General features: G+C 39.3%; 1 long non-coding RNA gene across 1 annotated transcript in view; it reads right to left on the reverse strand.

Moving 5' to 3' along the window:
- Positions 1-1,859: 1,859 nt before the first annotated feature.
- LOC129150968 (uncharacterized) overlaps positions 1,860-17,408 on the reverse strand; it is an 80,963-nt gene continuing 65,414 nt past the window's right edge. The window contains exon 3 of the long non-coding RNA XR_008557760.1: positions 1,860-2,022. This is a non-coding gene — a long non-coding RNA (uncharacterized LOC129150968). The remainder of the gene's footprint in view (positions 2,023-17,408) is intronic.

A 17,408-nucleotide genomic window follows, 5' to 3' on the forward strand; every position in this document is an offset into this window, starting at 1 on the left:
CCCCAATCAGGGGCAGGGCCAGCTGAGGAGAGGGACCATGGGCGGTTGGCCCGCCAGCCCCCCCCACCTGGTCGAACTCCTGGTCAAGGGGACAATTTATATATTAGCATTTTATTATATAGGATTGGAACTTAGCAGCCTGCTTGTTCTGTATCTGACATGTAAATGTTTACCTTACTGTCATATATTAACCATCTATAGACGATGCCCATTACTTTCCAAAATGTACCATAAAGTCAATGCTCACAAGAATTTATGCCCTTGCAATATAAAAAGAAACATAATTTTATAAAATGTAAAAAGGTTTCATAGCTTTTGATTTTTTAGTATTGACCTTAAGTTTTGACCCTATTCTTTTTGTGGGTAGTGAGTGACATTATAGGTTAATAACTACACTTGATCTTAGTCAAAAGGCCAAGAAGCCATAGGGCTAATTCAGCTAATATATTTTTGTTGACTAAGAATTCAACTGAATTAGATTGAGGATATCACCAAAAGATTGTCACCAAGCTAAAAGACTCAGGGTATCAGCAAAGCACCTCTTCAGAAAAGGAAGGTTAAACAAATTCTTTGTTGTTATTCTACCAAATTAGCAGTTGGTTGATTTGAGCTGTCCTCCTTTCCAATCCCCATGAGATCTTTGTGCTGACAGCACTGCCCCCTAGTGTTCTCTTGCTTTAGTGCACTGTGAGTAAAGAAAAAGAAAATTACAAGATTTTCAATATATACTAGAGGCCCGGTGCACGAAATTCGTGCATGGAGGGGGGTTGTCCCTCAGCCCAGCCTGTACCCTCTCCAATCTGGGACCCCTCAAGGGATGTCCGACTGCCCGCTTAGGCCTGATCCCTGGGATCGGGCCTAATCGGGCAGTCGGACATCCCTCTCACAATCCAGGACTGCTGGCTCCCAACTGCTTGACTGCCTGCCTTCCTGATTGCCCCTAACCGCTTCTGCCTGCCAGCCTGATCACCCCCTAACCACTCTGCTGCCAGCCTGTTTGCCCCCAACTTCCCTCCTCTGCCAGCCTGGTCACCCCTAACTGCCCTCTCCTGCAAGGTTTATCACCTCCAACTGCCCTCTCTTGCAGGCTTGGTTCCTCTCAACTGCCCTCCCTTGCAGGCCGGGTGCCTCCCAACTGCCCTCCCCTGCTGGCCATCTTGTGGTGGCCATCTTGTGTCCACATGGGGGCAGGATCTTTGACCACATGGGGCAGCTATATTGTGTGTTGCAGTGATGATCAATCTGCATAGTACTCTTTTATTAGATAGGATACTCTATCAGTGTGTGGCTATATGGGTGTGTAAGATATTTTTCTGTGAATTAAACATTTTTTTTTGTCCTGGTAAAATATTAAAGCATGCTAATCTCACAACATTTTTTATAATGAGTAAATGTAGAGGTAGAATTTAGATACCATTACATAATTTCTGATTTAACGAAGTGAGAAACAAATTACCTAATATTTTGGGTGCCTGCTATGTTAGGTAGCTAAGAAAGGTCATATTCAAAGTGAAATCTTAGTAAACTTAATTCAATATCTAACTTTTGAAGTTTCTGACATTTTATAATAATTTATTAATTTGATTTCTAATTTGGGAAAATAGATGAAGAGAGAATAGAGAAGATTTAAAAACATATTTAAAAACTGAAAATTTCAGGAGGGATAAATTGTATTACAGTGTTTTACATAGTGCAGTTTACATACCACTGGTGATAAATTATTTTAGGCAATGCAAGATATGTGTTTTAAAGGTACTTATTTTTTATGAGCAACAGTGAAAGTAAAACTGAATATCAAACCATAATTTCATAGATATTAATATTTAAGACTACTTTATACATGAATTACAAGGCTCAAGCATATATGTTTCTAGTAACTTTGATTCTTAGAAATGGATCAGAAATATGAATTTCAGTGCTTCTGAAAGCCTGGATTTTGCTGTTTCCATTCTTCTAGTGTCATTTCATATGTTCCACTATTGAAGGTATTTTCTGTAAGTTGTAGTTACAATTAGAGCAGTCCTGTCCAAATAGAAATATAATATTAGCCATAAATATAATTTAAGAATTTATAAGGCATTTAAATAAGGAAAATAGTTTAAATTAGCTTAATAATATAATTTTAATCTAATATATCCAGACTTTGGTAGTTTACCTTTTTTCTTCATACTACATTTTAAAAAATATTTTTTATTGATTTTAGAGAGTAAAGGAAAGGGAGAGAGAGAAACATCAATGATGAGAGAGAATCATTGATTGGCTGCCTCCTGCATGCCTCCCACTGGGGACCGAGCTTGCAATCCAGGCATGTGTCCTGACTGGGAATCCAACTGCTGACCTCCTGGTTCATAGGTTGATGCTCACCTACTGAGCCACGCCAGCCAGGCCATACTACATTTTTGCAATTCAGTGTGCATAGTACACATATGGCACTTATCAATTTGGCCTAGCCACATTTCAACTGCTCAGTAACCACATATGGCTAGTATTGAATAGCAGAGACCTAGGGATGTTGTCAGATTAAGATTCAGTTACTGGCAAAATATCTCATAGGAGGCATTTACAGGCTTAGATTTTGGTGTGTTTATATAGGCTGCTTCCATCCAGAAGCACACCTGGTGGCTTTTTGTGTGTGATATTGTCAGTCATTGATTACCATTGTCTCGATCTAATAATTCATTAAAGGTTGTAAAATGGTGATATTGGAATTTTAAGTTTTCTTCTTTATTTAATTCATGGAATACTAATACAAGAATAAACATCTCATCAACTATGCATCTGCTTGGGAATAGTCTGTATAGGAAAGACAGAATGCTGATCTGCTCCTTTATTTGCTAGTTTGTAAAGTAATGATTTTGGTTTCCTCACATTTTCAAGGATGATCGATATTATTTTTTCAGTCTTTTTAGGAATTCACGAACTTGAACACATTTGACGTGTTTCAATCCATTGCAGTTGCTCTATTTAACATTAGACTTTTCTTGTCTTTGGCCACTGGGAGCCTCTTCAACTTGATGTCAGCACTCTGATATCATGAAAGCACCCTTTGACATCCTGGGATCAACTAGTCCATGTCCCACCACATACCTGTGATCAGCTATTTCTTCAAGGAGTCCTTGATCCCTTTTAGTGGAAAATGGTATGTGAAGACCATTATGTCAGCACTGTTTCTCAGTCTATTCAGAGGACAAAGCTAGAAATCATTTAGTTTTATAAAATAATATGCACTATGAAATAATGATATTTCCTATTCAAATTCAACAGAAGATTTTTTTTTTATCATGTGTTTTTTTTTCTCATGTTAAATATTCAGGTTTTTAATGACATGATTGTAATCGCTCATTTGCTTTATCCATATATACACTAACAGTTTCAGAATAAATATTAAGATCCCCCTCCCAGCAAAATGATTTAAAAACCAGTTTAAGCTTGTTTACAGTGTGTTTGTCTTTATGAGAACATTCCACTTAGAACAAGAACCAAACCTGTCTTAAAGTCACTTGGAATAGTCCTCTTAGTGTTGTTGTGCCACCTACTGGATATAAAGGCTCAGTTGTTTCAATTTGCTTTTGATGTTCAGGGATTGCTTTCTTTTAAATTTAATTTAGTTTTATAATTATGTAAAGTGTTATATGATTTTACGTATTCCCCCTTCTATTTTCTTCCTCTATCTTTAGGTAACTTTTATTTTTATTGCTATGATATCCTTTCATTAATATGTTAATATACTAAAGGCCCGATGCACGAAATTCGTGCAAGAGTAGGCCTTCCTTCCCTCTGGCCACTGGCAGGCACCCGAAACCCGGGCTTCCCTCGCAGCCCCGGCTTCATCCAGAAGGTCATCCAGAAGGACATCCGGAAGGATGTCTGGTCCAATTAGCATATTACGCTTTTATTATTATAGATAAAATTTACACATATATATCATATATTTTTTTCTTCCTTTTTATTAGGTAAATGATAGCATAATTTGTAGACTTTTCTCCACCAAAAAGAATCTATACTAATAAAAGGGTAATATGCTAATTAGACCAGACGTCTTCCAGACGACCTTCCGGATGTCCTTCCTGACAAAGCCAGGCCCGGGCAAAGCAGCCCAGGGTCCCAGGTGCCTGCGGCCGGCCTGGGCGAAGCCGCCCACGGTCCCGGTGCCTGTGGCTGCGGTTGGATTGGGCCTAAACCAGCAGCCGGACATCCCCCAAGGGGTCCTGGATTGGAGAGGGTGCAGGCTGGGCTGAGGGACAACCTCCCCCCATGCACGAATTTTGTGCACCAAGCCTCTAGTTGTATACATATTATTCCAAGTGGAGAAAAGTACATATATGTAAAATAATATACAATAATTATATACTATAATATTGTAGCCCCCCTTACCCATTGGGGGATAGGTTCTAAGACCCACAGTGGATACCTGAAACTGCAGATAACACTGAGTCATATATCCTATATTCTATGTTTTTTCCTATGCATGCATACCTATGATAATGTTTCATTTATAAACTAGGCATCATAAAAGATTAGTAACAATAACTAATAATAAAATGGAACAATTATAAGAATATACTGCAATAAGTTATGTGAATGGCTTTGTAGTCTGGATTAAGTAGAAGAAGAGTGGATTCTAGTTGGGCAGAGCTAGACTGGAAGTGGTTAGGAGCACTCCACCAATAGGAGCATGGAGAGAGACTTTTACAGAGAAAAGGTGGAAGTAAAGTAGGTAAATGATTGACTACAGCTTAAAGCCTGGTTGTTTGTTTGTGAATGGTTGTCCTTAGGTTTCAGTTTTGTAGCCTTGAGGCATTCACAGGCTTGGATTTTGGTGTGTTTATATAGGCTGCTATCGCATTGGAGCCACCTCAGTCTAATGGCGTCCTTGTTTAATTAATTTAACAGACATCACCATTGTTATATTTATGTTACATATTTTCCCATATATTTGTACAGAAAGTAGAAAAAGAAACATTTAGAAATGTTTAGGCAATTTGTCATTGCCACAAAGTCCAAGCATGTGATTTTGTGGAAAAGAACTGTTCCCTTCATTACAGGTAATTTGAAAAGCACTGGTTATTTGCTTTCTCTTTTGTGTATATTTTTGTACTTAGAAAGGTGTGCATTTCTCTTCCTAATACATTTTTATTAATATCTTTATATGAATTTATATTATACTAGAGGCCTGGTGCATGAAATTCGTGCACAGGTAGGGTCCCTAGGCCTGGCTGGCAATCAGGGGCCATCTGTGGGGTGACTGGTGGGGCAGTCGGGGGCCCCCGCTGGCACCTGCCTTGGCCAGCCTGGTGCCTGCGGGCTGGGGGAAGCTCCTGCATTGAGCATCTGCCCCCTGGTGGTCAGTGCATGTCATAGTGACTGGTTTTTCTGCCGGTGGTTCCACCATTCAGTCGATTTGCATATTAGGGTTTTATTATACAGGATAATTTATGAATTTATGGATATCTCTGTATTCCCTTTAACCCCCTTTTACTACTTTATCTAATAGCTTACTACTAGTATAGTAGTACCATTTACTTCCCATTGATACCTTTGAGAAAATCAGAGAATTTATTCTATTCCTGTTCTTCTGTCTCCTGTTCTCTTTTTAATTGACTTCCCTCCATTTTTAGACAGTTCAGTTGAGTGTATATAAAGCAAATGGCCATTAGATTTTATACCTCTCCCTTATAACCTACAGGTATTCTAAGTTATACAAATAAATACGTAATGTTTACCACCAGTTTTATTGATGTCTCTTCATTCATCTTGGTTGTCTGAAGCTTGCTCTCCAGTAAATTAGGAAATGCTCATAGGAACTATACTCCCTCAGTTCTTACATGTGCATAAAAACTGTGACTATTACATTTAAAGATCAGTGGCGATGCATGTAAAATCCTTAGCTTGTGTTTGTTTTCTTTGTATTTCTTAAATGTTACCCCATTGTCTTCTGACCTAGAGCATGCCATCAAAGTCTGATGACAATCTTATTTTCTTTCTTTTATAAGGGATATTGACCTTTTAATTTCGTGCCCAAAGGGATTTTTTTTTTTAAATTTAGAGATCAATAATTTTACTAGACTATGTTTAGGTATAGGCCATTCTGGGAAAATTTTGCCAGGTATGCCCTTTCAATATGTAGTACAAATCTCTCTTTTTTTAAATTTCAGAAAAGTATTCTTGAATTACAATTGGTAATATTTGGTCTCTTATGTAACATTGATTCTCACTTATAGATGCCTTGGAGCTCCTTTGTCTATTATCTATGTCTTTTTTAAAATAGTCATGAACTGTATAACCATTTTGGTCAATGACCAACTACATAGAGGATGGTGGTCCCATCTATCTTCTATACATATAAAAGGCTAGTATGCTAAGTGTCTGTCTGACTGGTTGCTATGACATGCACTGACCACCAGGGGGCATACACTCAACGCAGGAGCTGCCGAGTTGCAGTGACTTAGCAGCGGTGGTTCTCAGGTGATGCACCCCAAAACCAGAGAGCAGGGAGTCTGATTCCTTGCAGGGCTGCGCAATTCCACCTTTGGCTGTGGGTTATATTGTTGCTGGGGCACTGTCGGCCCTGAATCTGGTTTATTGCACACTTGCGTTTACATTCCACACCCTGTACGACAGCAACTTTGCAGAGTGCCCTCTCGCACTCCGGGACCCCTCAGGGGATGTCGAAGAGCCGGTGTTGGCCAAATCCCTGTAGGCCAAGTTGAGGGATCCCACCTGCCAGAGGGACCCTGCTCACTCCGCAGACACCCTTTGAGCCACGGCACCACCCCAGGTGCGGCTGGCCAGGGAGGGACTGCAGGAGGTTAGCTCCAGGGAGTGTCATGCCCGTCTTGCCCAGTCCTGCCCCACCAGCCACCTTCTAGTTAATTTCCTTTCAATGTGCACGAATCATGCACCAGGTGCACTGGGTCACTAGTAAGAATATAATGGAACTGAAAAATTCCTATCATCTAGTGATGTTATAACGTTGTGGCACAATGCATTATTCATGTATTTGTGGTGATGCTAGTGTAAACAAACCCACTGTGCTGCCAGTCATATAAAAGTATAGCATATACAGTGAGGAACAGTGCATAATACATGATAGTAATAATAAACTATATTATCAGTTTATGTATTTACTATATTGTTATTTTACTTTATTTTTAAAAAATGTTTTTATTGATTTTAGAGAGAAAGGGAGAGTGAGAGAGAATAGAAACATCAATGATGAGAGAGAATCACTTATCAGCTGCCTCCTGCATGCCCCCTACTAGGGATTGAGCCCGCAACCCAGGCACATGCCCTTGACTGGAATCGAACCCAGGATGCTTCAGTCCGCAGGCTGATGCTCTATTCACTGAGCCAAACCGGCTAGGGCTTAATGTTATTTTAGAGTGTACTCTTTCTACTATATAAAAAAGTTTATTGTAAAACAGTATATTGTGTTATGCTGGTAGCAGTTTCATATATCTCCTGTTTACCACATCTCTAGATGGCACTATTTTCTTTTGTGCTTGATTTAATCTTGTGCTGTTTTGTACAGTAACATGCTGTACAGGCTAGTAGCCTAGGAGCCACAGGTGTGCAGTAAGCTAAACCATGTAGGCTTGTTAAGTCCTTCTGTAATATTTGCACAATGATGAAAGTGCCTAACAATGCATTTCTTAGAATGTATCTCCATCATTAAGGCAATGCATGACTCTTTGGCCCTTCATTCTGCGGGTTCTACATCCTTGGGTTCCACATCTGCAGATTCAACCAATCACAGATTGAAAATATTTGAAAAAAATGTTGTTATTGCTGACATGCGCTATGTAGTTGGGCCTACAATGGTTGCACCCGAACCGAACAAGTGCAGACTTTTTTTCTTGTCATTATTCCCCAAGCAATATGGTATAACAACTATTTACTAGTATATAGCACTTACATTGTATTAGGTGTTATAATTAAGAGATGATTTAACATGTAAGAAAGGGCGTGTATAAGTAATATGCAAATTCTAAGCCACTTTATTTATAAGGGAATTGAGCACCTGTGGATTTTAGTATCTGACTGGAACTAATCCCCTGTTGATGCTGAGGGACAACTGTATATATTTTTTTATTTAAAAAAATATTTGGATTCTCTGCTCTTAGTGGTGGAGAGGGAGAGAGTACCATAAGAACTGGCCCTATGTCCGGACCAGCTGGGCAGTGTGGGCAGAGGAATAGGAAGAGAATGACACTTAAGAGATGGGAGAAAAGAAACAAAAGAAGACAGTGGCCTAAGGATCTAATTTTCATTTTCTTCAGGCAGCTTAACATAGAAAGCAGATTTATCTTCAAGGCATTTAAAGTTATTCCTGCTAAATGTTCAGCTTAGAAACTCTTTCAACTCTGAACAGAAAACAAAATCCTTCATTTTACAGATAAAGATTGGCTCAAACAGGCATCAAATGGGGAATTTTGAAAGAGGTGGCATTTTGTGTGAAGGTGTTTCTATCAAAGACGAACAGATGCTATGGGATCTGCTGCTGGCTTAATAGAGGGAGAAAATACAGGCAGGCAGAGATGCTGGGAAGAGGGGCATCACAGATACAGAGAAAATTCCCAAGAGGAGGATAGGGAGCAGCAAGCAGACACTGGAGGTGATCATTAGCCAACTTCCTAAAAGTGTTTCTCTTCCTTTGTACACAGACGAATAGCGGTGCTGTGTAGGTGCATTAATGGTCTGTATGGATGCCAGGGCTGGCACTGCCTCAGGCTCCAGGAAGGAGGGCCATCAGTGTTTGGTAATGGAGCTCCCAGGTAGAGAGGAATCAAATAGCCAGCAGCCTGGCTGAAGTCCTGGTGGACCATTCAACAGCTTAATAGCTTAGAGCAGCGATTTTCAACCCTCTTCATCTCATAGTGCACATGAGCTAATTACTAAAATTCTGTGGCACACCAAAAATATTACAACTTTTGCCAATCTGACAAAATAATCGGTATAATTTTGATTCATTCACATTGGATGGCTAGTGTTGTGTTGGCTGTTGTCATTGTTTAATTTGATAATCTAAGGAAAAAGAGGTCAGTGCCCATGACTAAATAGTCAGGTATTGCATGTTTTAAAAATCCTCGCGGCACAGCAGTTGAAAATTGCTGGCATAAAGTATATCTGGGGTAAATTTTGAGGAATCTATAGAAGCTACAGTTTTCGGGGAATATTAGTAACTTAAGATCACATCATAATTGAACAACTAATTTATTTATATGGAAGTAAGTAGACTTTTCTTCTGTAAGCAAGACTTGCCATGTGGACTTCAGAGATGGTAGCTTTATATTTCTGAGCCGCTTATGTGTTCTCTTTTTCAGATGCTGTTTCTTTCATAATTAAGGAAGGATTACAGGATTTGAGGTAATCAAAATTCAATTCTCTCTCTGGGAGCAGTTCTTCATAGACAAAGGTAATGTTAACATTATCTGTTCCTACCCTCCGTTAATAATGTTAGTGTCCTCTTTTTAGCCCTGAAATATACATGAATTAGACTTTTAGAGTATTCCCTGATACATATCCTGGGGAAAGAAGAAAAAAAAAAAAAAAAAGAAAAACCATATGAGTCAGAAGAGGAAAAACAGTGAATCACTAACGAGGGTGTTTCTAGTCTGTTAATTTTGGCTACACAGTATCTAATAACCAGGGTGTGAAAGATTTTCAGGTTTCATCAAAATTACCTATATCAAATCAGTGAGAAGTCAGTCTGGAAATAACGGGGCACATTTTTAGAGTTAAAATGTTAGTGTGGAGCTTGAATAAACAGAGGGTGGCATGGATTTCTGATGGTGCACTGACCTTTTCCCTCCGGCATTTCTTTCTGGATTGTGTTTCCAAAAAGTCAGGAGTTTGCTCAACAGGCTCTGTGGGCCCCATGATTGCCTCCAGGTGTGTGTGTGTCTGAATATTTCTTGAGAATTTCCTTTAAAGTCACAGTCTTTTGGGGAATCCCTATTTAATAGGTGTACACTATATTAATAACTGTAATCCATTTTACAATTTACAAAGCATATTCATGTTACTTCATTTAATTCTCTGAATAACCAAGGCATGTATTATGACTATTCCTATTTTATAGGTTAGAAAACAAACAAACAATTGAAGCTTGTATAGGGTAAGAGGCTTCTCAAGGCAACCCTGTGAACCACTGTCTGTAGTAGGAGCAGTATCGACAGGCTGGGCTCTGTGGCTCGGAGTTCCAGCCAGTGATTTGGAAGGAACCGAACACAGGGGCCAGCTCCCGCTCTGTGGCAGCGTGCCGGGTGGTCTGGAGGGCAGAACAGCAGCCCTTCTTCCCCACCATATGGCGCATTATTTGCAGCCCATCTTCCTTCTGACAAGTTAATTTTTCTAAAACAGCTGTATCATGACGGGACCCCCTTAGAAGCCCGCGATGGTCCCCAGTGACTACTAAAGACAAAGAACAATTCTAAAGCGAGGCCCACGGCCCTGGGTCCCCCTCTTTTGATTCAGGATCATCTCTGGTCACGTCTTCTGAAAGAGCAGAGGCTGCCGTCATTTAAGTACAGCTCTGGGAATGCGTCTTGCTCCTCTCACATCGTTCGCCCTTACAGTACCGCTCCTAGAACACAGCGCCGCTTTCTGGATCCAGAGAAGCCCCACTCGTCTTTCAGGGCTGGTTCACACGTGATCCCTCAATAATGCCGCCCGAGCTTCCAGACAAACCCCACATCCTCAACTACCACTTATTTCTTGTATTTTTTATAACAGCCATTGTGTATATATATATCTGAGGTGCTATATCATTGGTTTTCTCTTGCACTTCCATGATGATTAGGAATACTGAGTACCTTTTCATGTATCTGAAAAAATATCTATTCAGATCCTCTGCCCATTTTTTAATTGTTCTTGTTTGCTGTTGAGCTGTAAAAGTTTGTTATATATTTTGGGTATCAACCCAGTATTAGATATATGATTTGCAAATTTTTTCCCATTTCATAGGTTAGCTTCTCATTTGATTCTTTACTGCGAAGAAGTTCTTTAGTTTGATGTAGTCCTACTTATTAATTTTTGCTTGTTTTTGCCTTTGCTTTTGGTATGAATTCCAAAATATCATCACCAAGAATAATGTTAAGGTTTCTACCTGTTTTATTCCAGGACTTTTGTGGTTTCAGGTCTTGTTTTATGTTGGATATCCAAGTTGTTTTTTTCTTGCCGCTCTTAAGATTCTTTGTCTTTAACTTTTGACACTAGTTAATATGTGTTGGTGTAGGTCACTTTAATTTATCTCATTGGATCTCTCTGGGCTTTTTGGAGTTGGATTTCTGTTTCTTTCTCTAGGAAGTTTTTAGCCATTATTTCTTCAGAGAGTTTTCTGCTCTTTTCTTCTTCCTATAATTTGAATGTAGATCCACTTGATGTCGTCCCTTAAGCTACCTTTCCTCTTTTTTGATGCTCTAATTGGGTGAGTTTCACTGCCTTATCTTCGAGTTTACTGATCCTTTTTTCTACTTATCTAGTCCACTGTTAAACAGCTCTAGTGTATTCTTCAACTCTGTGGTTTCTACTTGCTACTTTCTTGTATTTTCTATTTGCTTAAATTACTTTGTTCATCCATTTGTCTCATGACTTTGAGAAGCTTTATGACTATTATTTAACTCGTCCTCAGGTAAGTCATGTATCTTCATTTAATTAAGTTCTGTTTCAGAGGTTTTATCTATTCTTTCCTTTGGAACATATTTCTTTGTTTATTCCGTTTTCTTGACTTTCTGTGTGGGTTTCCACACGTTAGGTAAAATAGCCACCTCTCCAAGACTGGAGACAGCGGCCTCATGTAGGAATGAATCTTACTGTTCAACCCTGCCATTGCTCTTGGTTGTCTCTCAAACCTTCATGATTGTCCAAACAGCCTACTTTAGTTTTAGTGGCTCCCAGCAGGTGAGGGTGTCCCAAGACCTGTCAGTGTTCCAAAGCAAAAAATCTCAGTCAGCACTCGGATTCAGGCTAATTGGAAACCATGCCCATGGGCAGCAGCTTTCAAATCTGCAAGTATACCTTTCAGGGGAAGACTGGCAGAGGGGTGCTTCTGTGTGCTCCCCCTATACTCCCATCTCAGGGAGAGCCGCTGAAGAGCTGTTTCTTTGCTATCATCCCATTGAACCTAGGAACACAAGCTCCACCAGACACCAGCTCTTGGGTGGCAGACAAGAGCTGGGTGTCGGCTCCTTCACGGAGACACTGGTGAACTGGGGTAGGGTGGGGAAAGGGCATGAAGATGGCACCCGCTTGTTTTCCCCATCTCTGGAGAGGACTGTAGTCAGCCCCTAGGTGTGTGTTTAATTAGAAACCTGCCCCTCAGGCCACAGTTATGAAGATAAACTAACAGGCCTGTTTCACAGATATATTGGGGGCGTGCCCTTGTGCGGTAGCCAATTAAGAACTTTTTCTTCAGTTGTAATATTCCTGTGGAAACCTCAAGCACCACTGGCCACCAGAGCCAGGTGACCCCCTAGGCAGCAGCTGTAAAATTAAGGTCAATGGCACAATTTCCTTTCTGAGAGATACTAAGGAGTGAGGCAGAAGGACAGGACAAAGATGCCGCCCCTAGATGTGTGTTAAATTGGATGCCTCCCCCTCAGGCTGTCTCTTTCACTCTTCAGTGGCTGCCTCTGCATGGGCCCCTGAGTATTAAGTCAGTGCAAGCCTCGGTGGCTCTCAAAGCTAGATGTTTTGGGGGCTCGATACTCAGGTGCAGATTTTAAAAGTTGAGGTGCCAGATGTGAGGTTCAAACCCTTTGCTCCTCATGGAAAAGCTCTGGGTTGCGAATTCTCTCCCAAGTGGTTCACCACACTGCGGGTGATGGGGTTCATGGCGCGATTGTCCCTCAGCCTCTCCTGGCTGCTTCAGTGTTTCCCCCCCCTCATATTCACTCACCCAATTTGTAGGAGTCTCTCAGCTAGGTTCTCCCCACCCCCCGAGAGGAAACCTATGCTATAGATTCTGTGGAAAGAGGATCCTCCTATGTCGCCACTTTAAATCGGAACTTCCCCTTCTATGAACTGCAGGTAGTGGCAATAAGAAACAAACAAATTACATAGAAATAGGTCTGTGAAGAGTAATACATGGAACAACGCATGCTGAAGCATTCAGCATAGCACCTGGCTCATGTTAAGCATTTAATTGCAGTTACAAATATTTTCATCATAGTAGACATAGTCTCTGTTTATGTCTTGGTTTTCTATTTCATCATTATATAATTTATAAGTATTTTGGATGCTAGTCGACATTTACTTAAGTTGATTTCTTATTTATTTATTTTTTTTTAGTTTAAGTTTGCTTCCTTTTATTTTGTTTCTATTATAGTTTTTCCTTTCTAACATTTCTTTTTATGTTAATGGTAAGCTAAGAATTCAAATTTGGACAATTTGAATATTCATTTGCTTAATTATCACATAAACCATTTTAAAGAATGATTCAGTCATTAATATATCCTGTTGGGTGTTTCCTCTAGCTGGGCACTCCACCCATTAAGATTTTTCAGAGAACTTAATTGATGTTGCAACAACAAAGTTACTATGTCCAGCTACTCTGTGAAATGAAGATATCAACTTTTTACAAAATTAAACATAAACTTAAAAAATGATTATCTTTACAAGGTGTTTGCATGTTCTCTGAGAATCTCTCTAAATACAAGTAGCAAAAGACTTACCAAAGTTTTATGCAGAAAGCTGTTGAGGCCTTGCTATAAAAAATAATCAAAGACATACAGTTGCTGGGTATAAATAGCTTCTGAAGGTATCTCTGTGCAAAAATAAAAAATCATTTTTCATGCCCAGCATTTCCCAACTTTCTGAATTGTTCTGCAAAACTGTTTTATTCTCATGCTATAAAAGTCAGACAAACCAAACTGATGATGGGGAAAAATAATGATCACAATTTATAAACATTCACATATGCTTTTTGTTCGGGTAGCACAAGTACTAAATATGCTCTTTTGCGGAGTTCTATTTAACTTTTATGAACAAGTGCAGAAAATGGGAAACTGGGTTACTCAAAGGCAGAAGTAGAAGAGCAAATGCTGATACAGCCTTTTTTCCAGAAATATGGAGAGATAGCCACCTTCTCTTTTTCAACTCCACTTATGCTCCAAACTACTCCTGACTTCTGATCCTTTCCATGAAAGAGTGGCTGCAGATGACTGGGTTGCTGCCATGCTTCCTGGCATTAGTAATATTATATGAATAGCATGGGCCGACACTCAACCACTGGGCCACACTGGCCAGGCTCTTCTACATATTTTAGTTTTGTCCTTGGATCTCCCCACTGCCTTTCTATATTTTATAGCTTTGTCTTTTCATGCTACACATTTTCTTTGATTCATTGACAAATTGTTCCTATTTCATATTTGTGTTTTATGACTGCAGTAGCTTCTCAATATTCTGTGAAAATACTTAGTAATATTAAATTCTAATTTCTAAGAGTTTATTTTTTCATTGGGATCATTTATTCATTTTAGCTTTAATCTTATGTGCTGTTGATTTCCCTTAAATATTTATTGCTAATAGTTACTGTGTGTCAGGTCCTATTGTAAGCATTTATATATATCAATCATTTAATATTTGATATTTAAAATTCGTCTTAAGGTAGGGTCTATTACTGTCTCTATAATACAAATGAGGACACAGAGGCAGAGTGTCATTACTTGCCCACAATCACACAGTTAAGTTAGTTAGACCCAAGTCCAGAGAATCTGACCCTAGAATCTTATGGTATGCTACTTTTCAAATGTGTAGTGCATTTTGGATATTTGTCCATAATTTAAAAATTTAGCATTAAATTGCTTAATTTAGGTGGTTGACAGAGGTTATCTCTGCTTTTGTGTTGAGAGGACAAACCCCAGTGATAATTTCTAGTTTGCTTTCCTCTCCTCAAACTTCTGACATTTTCCTTCTCCATTCTCAGTGCAGCTTTCTCATACTTCATGGAGAAATAGAAGCCATCATGTGGGGCCACTGCACACCTATAGAATGCTTCTAACATAATAAAATTACGAAACACTAAATTCCTTAAAAAGTTATCAACTTGTGGCAAATGTAATGAATCTACTTTGTAATTACTGAGTAATCTATTCTATGAATTTCACACACCAAAAAACTATTTTATGACCAATGTTATAAGCAATACATTCCTCTAGTCTTAAAATGACAAGATACATTTATAATATAAAATGTTTATATTATAAGCAACATATTTCTGTATTCTTAAACTAACATGATTTTATAGATCTAAAATCTTATTTATGTATGGCGAGAATTTTGGAGACATATTTGTTCATTGGTTTGTATTCTGGAAGATACCCAACCAGTTTTTAAGGGCCATACCAGCCCTCCTGTCCTTCACAGCAAATATTAATAAGCCTGAACTGGGCAGGAATCTGTTCAACACTGCGTCCTCATTTTTTGGTACAGAGCACACACTCAAATAGTTTTGATTGGCTTTGCAGAGGTTCTGCCTCATCCTTTCCATGCCCAGGTGGGTCTCAATGCCAGCCTGAGTGGCTTTGACCACTAGCACACACAGACCTGCCTTTAATCAGATGCACAGAAGACTGGCCCCAGATCCTTGCCAGGGAAGCAGGCCTTTGAACTGTTGGCTGCTCACCTTTTATTGAAAGTTCTTGACAGAAATATTGAAAGAGGAATGTTTAAAGGACCCGTGGGTCGATGGGTTCCTTACCATGACCCTTTCATAGATTAAAAGCTCTGCAGTCTCTCCTGGAAAAATATACATAGAGATATACAAATAAAATGGTGAGTATAATTTCGGAGGTGTGCACGGTCTCTAAAGCACCTATTAACCCTAGAGAATCCAGTCCATGCCTATTAATAGGCTTCTGTTTTGGCCAATTCTAATCAACTGTTAGTGATGGCCAGGAGCTCAGTTTGGAAAGAAATCTGAGCCCATCTTGGCCTTAGCAAAAAAGAGTTCTCTGACCTACTTGCACACACTCTGTAGGGGTGAGAAAGTGCCGGCAAGGTAATGGGCTAAGTTTTTGTATTTTTGTTCTGTCAATTAAGATAGGCCAGCAGCAAGCTGTGTATGTTGACATGCTTGCTCATTTTGCTAGCAAATTACTTCCATGGAGTTGGATTGGGCATTATGGGCTTTGCTTTTATTAAGGAAAAAAATTTTTTAAAAATTTCCTGTGAGACCTGCTTTACTTTTGTTGTCAGAATGTCATAACAAATAATGACCACCACATATCAGATGAGAAGTCTTTGTCAAACCAAGGTACCAGGAAAGTCTTTGCTTCACTGGAGAATGCTATGCTTTTAGGACAAAACCTACATGATATAATATACAGTTGTCCCTTTTGCCTTGGATTTTAGGAATATCAGTAATGTCAGTAATTATACAGGGCCCTACAATGACACTAATTTTTATCTATATCTCTAATGATCTACTACTCCAATGGTGTCACTATCCTCAGAGGCCACTCCAAATTCTTTGTGGAACAAAGCAGAATCTATGAAAAACAAATAATATTCTATATATGTTAATATTTTAAATCTTCCATTAAAAACCATCAACAAAAAACACTCTCCACCTTTGGCTTCGGATAATTCATCAATTTTATGAATAAGAGGAATAAACACAAATGATTAAAGGAATTACATAGTACACAGTTGGAGTCTTCCTCTCTCATGTTCCCTCTCTCCAGTATGACTGAACAACTTTTTTCCCTATAGACAAATATTTAGCCTTTAAGTTTATAGCTGCATAAATATAGGGAGAAACAATATAAACATTAAAAAGTAAAACCAATATAATTTATAAATGGCTTTCAGAGTTTGTTCGCTTTTGATGGAAACGAACCATTAGCTGAAGTAACTTCTTCACAACAAGTGTCCCAGGTTCACAGAGAAGGCTGCCCATGCTCTGGGTTGCCTTGTCTTCCATCTTTGCCTCAGAGCACCAGCTGGTATGTGCAAGGGAGGTGGCTGGAGGGCAAGATACACAGAAAACCTGGTGTACATTCTCTGGGGAAAGCTTCTGTAGAAGAACCTAAGATGAGTCCATGTGTGAGAAAGCAGAGCCAGAGTTTAGACTTAAAGATGAACTGTGAGGAGACGTGTGGCCATCATAATGAAGGAAGCCTCAAATGTTACACCTATCTTTGCACTACTTTTCTTCTGAATTTCATTTGCCCACAAGGCTCTGTTGCTCAAATTCATTTTAAAACACATTGGTTTCAGAAGGTGGAAAAGTGTTTACTGAGTCAGGGAAATTGCTTCTCCATTTCTGGTTATAGTGATAAGTTCAGTAGGCCAGAGTGTGATGTTTCAACACGTGGAATCAGCACAGGAGGGAGAAGGCAGGTGGACCTGGGTTCTGTCCTGGCTCACTCACTTATTATCTGTGTGGTTTCCAGAAAGTTTTTCAG

The sequence above is a fragment of the Eptesicus fuscus genome, chromosome 12 (genome assembly GCF_027574615.1).
Source record: "Eptesicus fuscus isolate TK198812 chromosome 12, DD_ASM_mEF_20220401, whole genome shotgun sequence".
In the NCBI taxonomy this organism is placed as follows: Eukaryota; Metazoa; Chordata; class Mammalia; order Chiroptera; family Vespertilionidae; genus Eptesicus; species Eptesicus fuscus.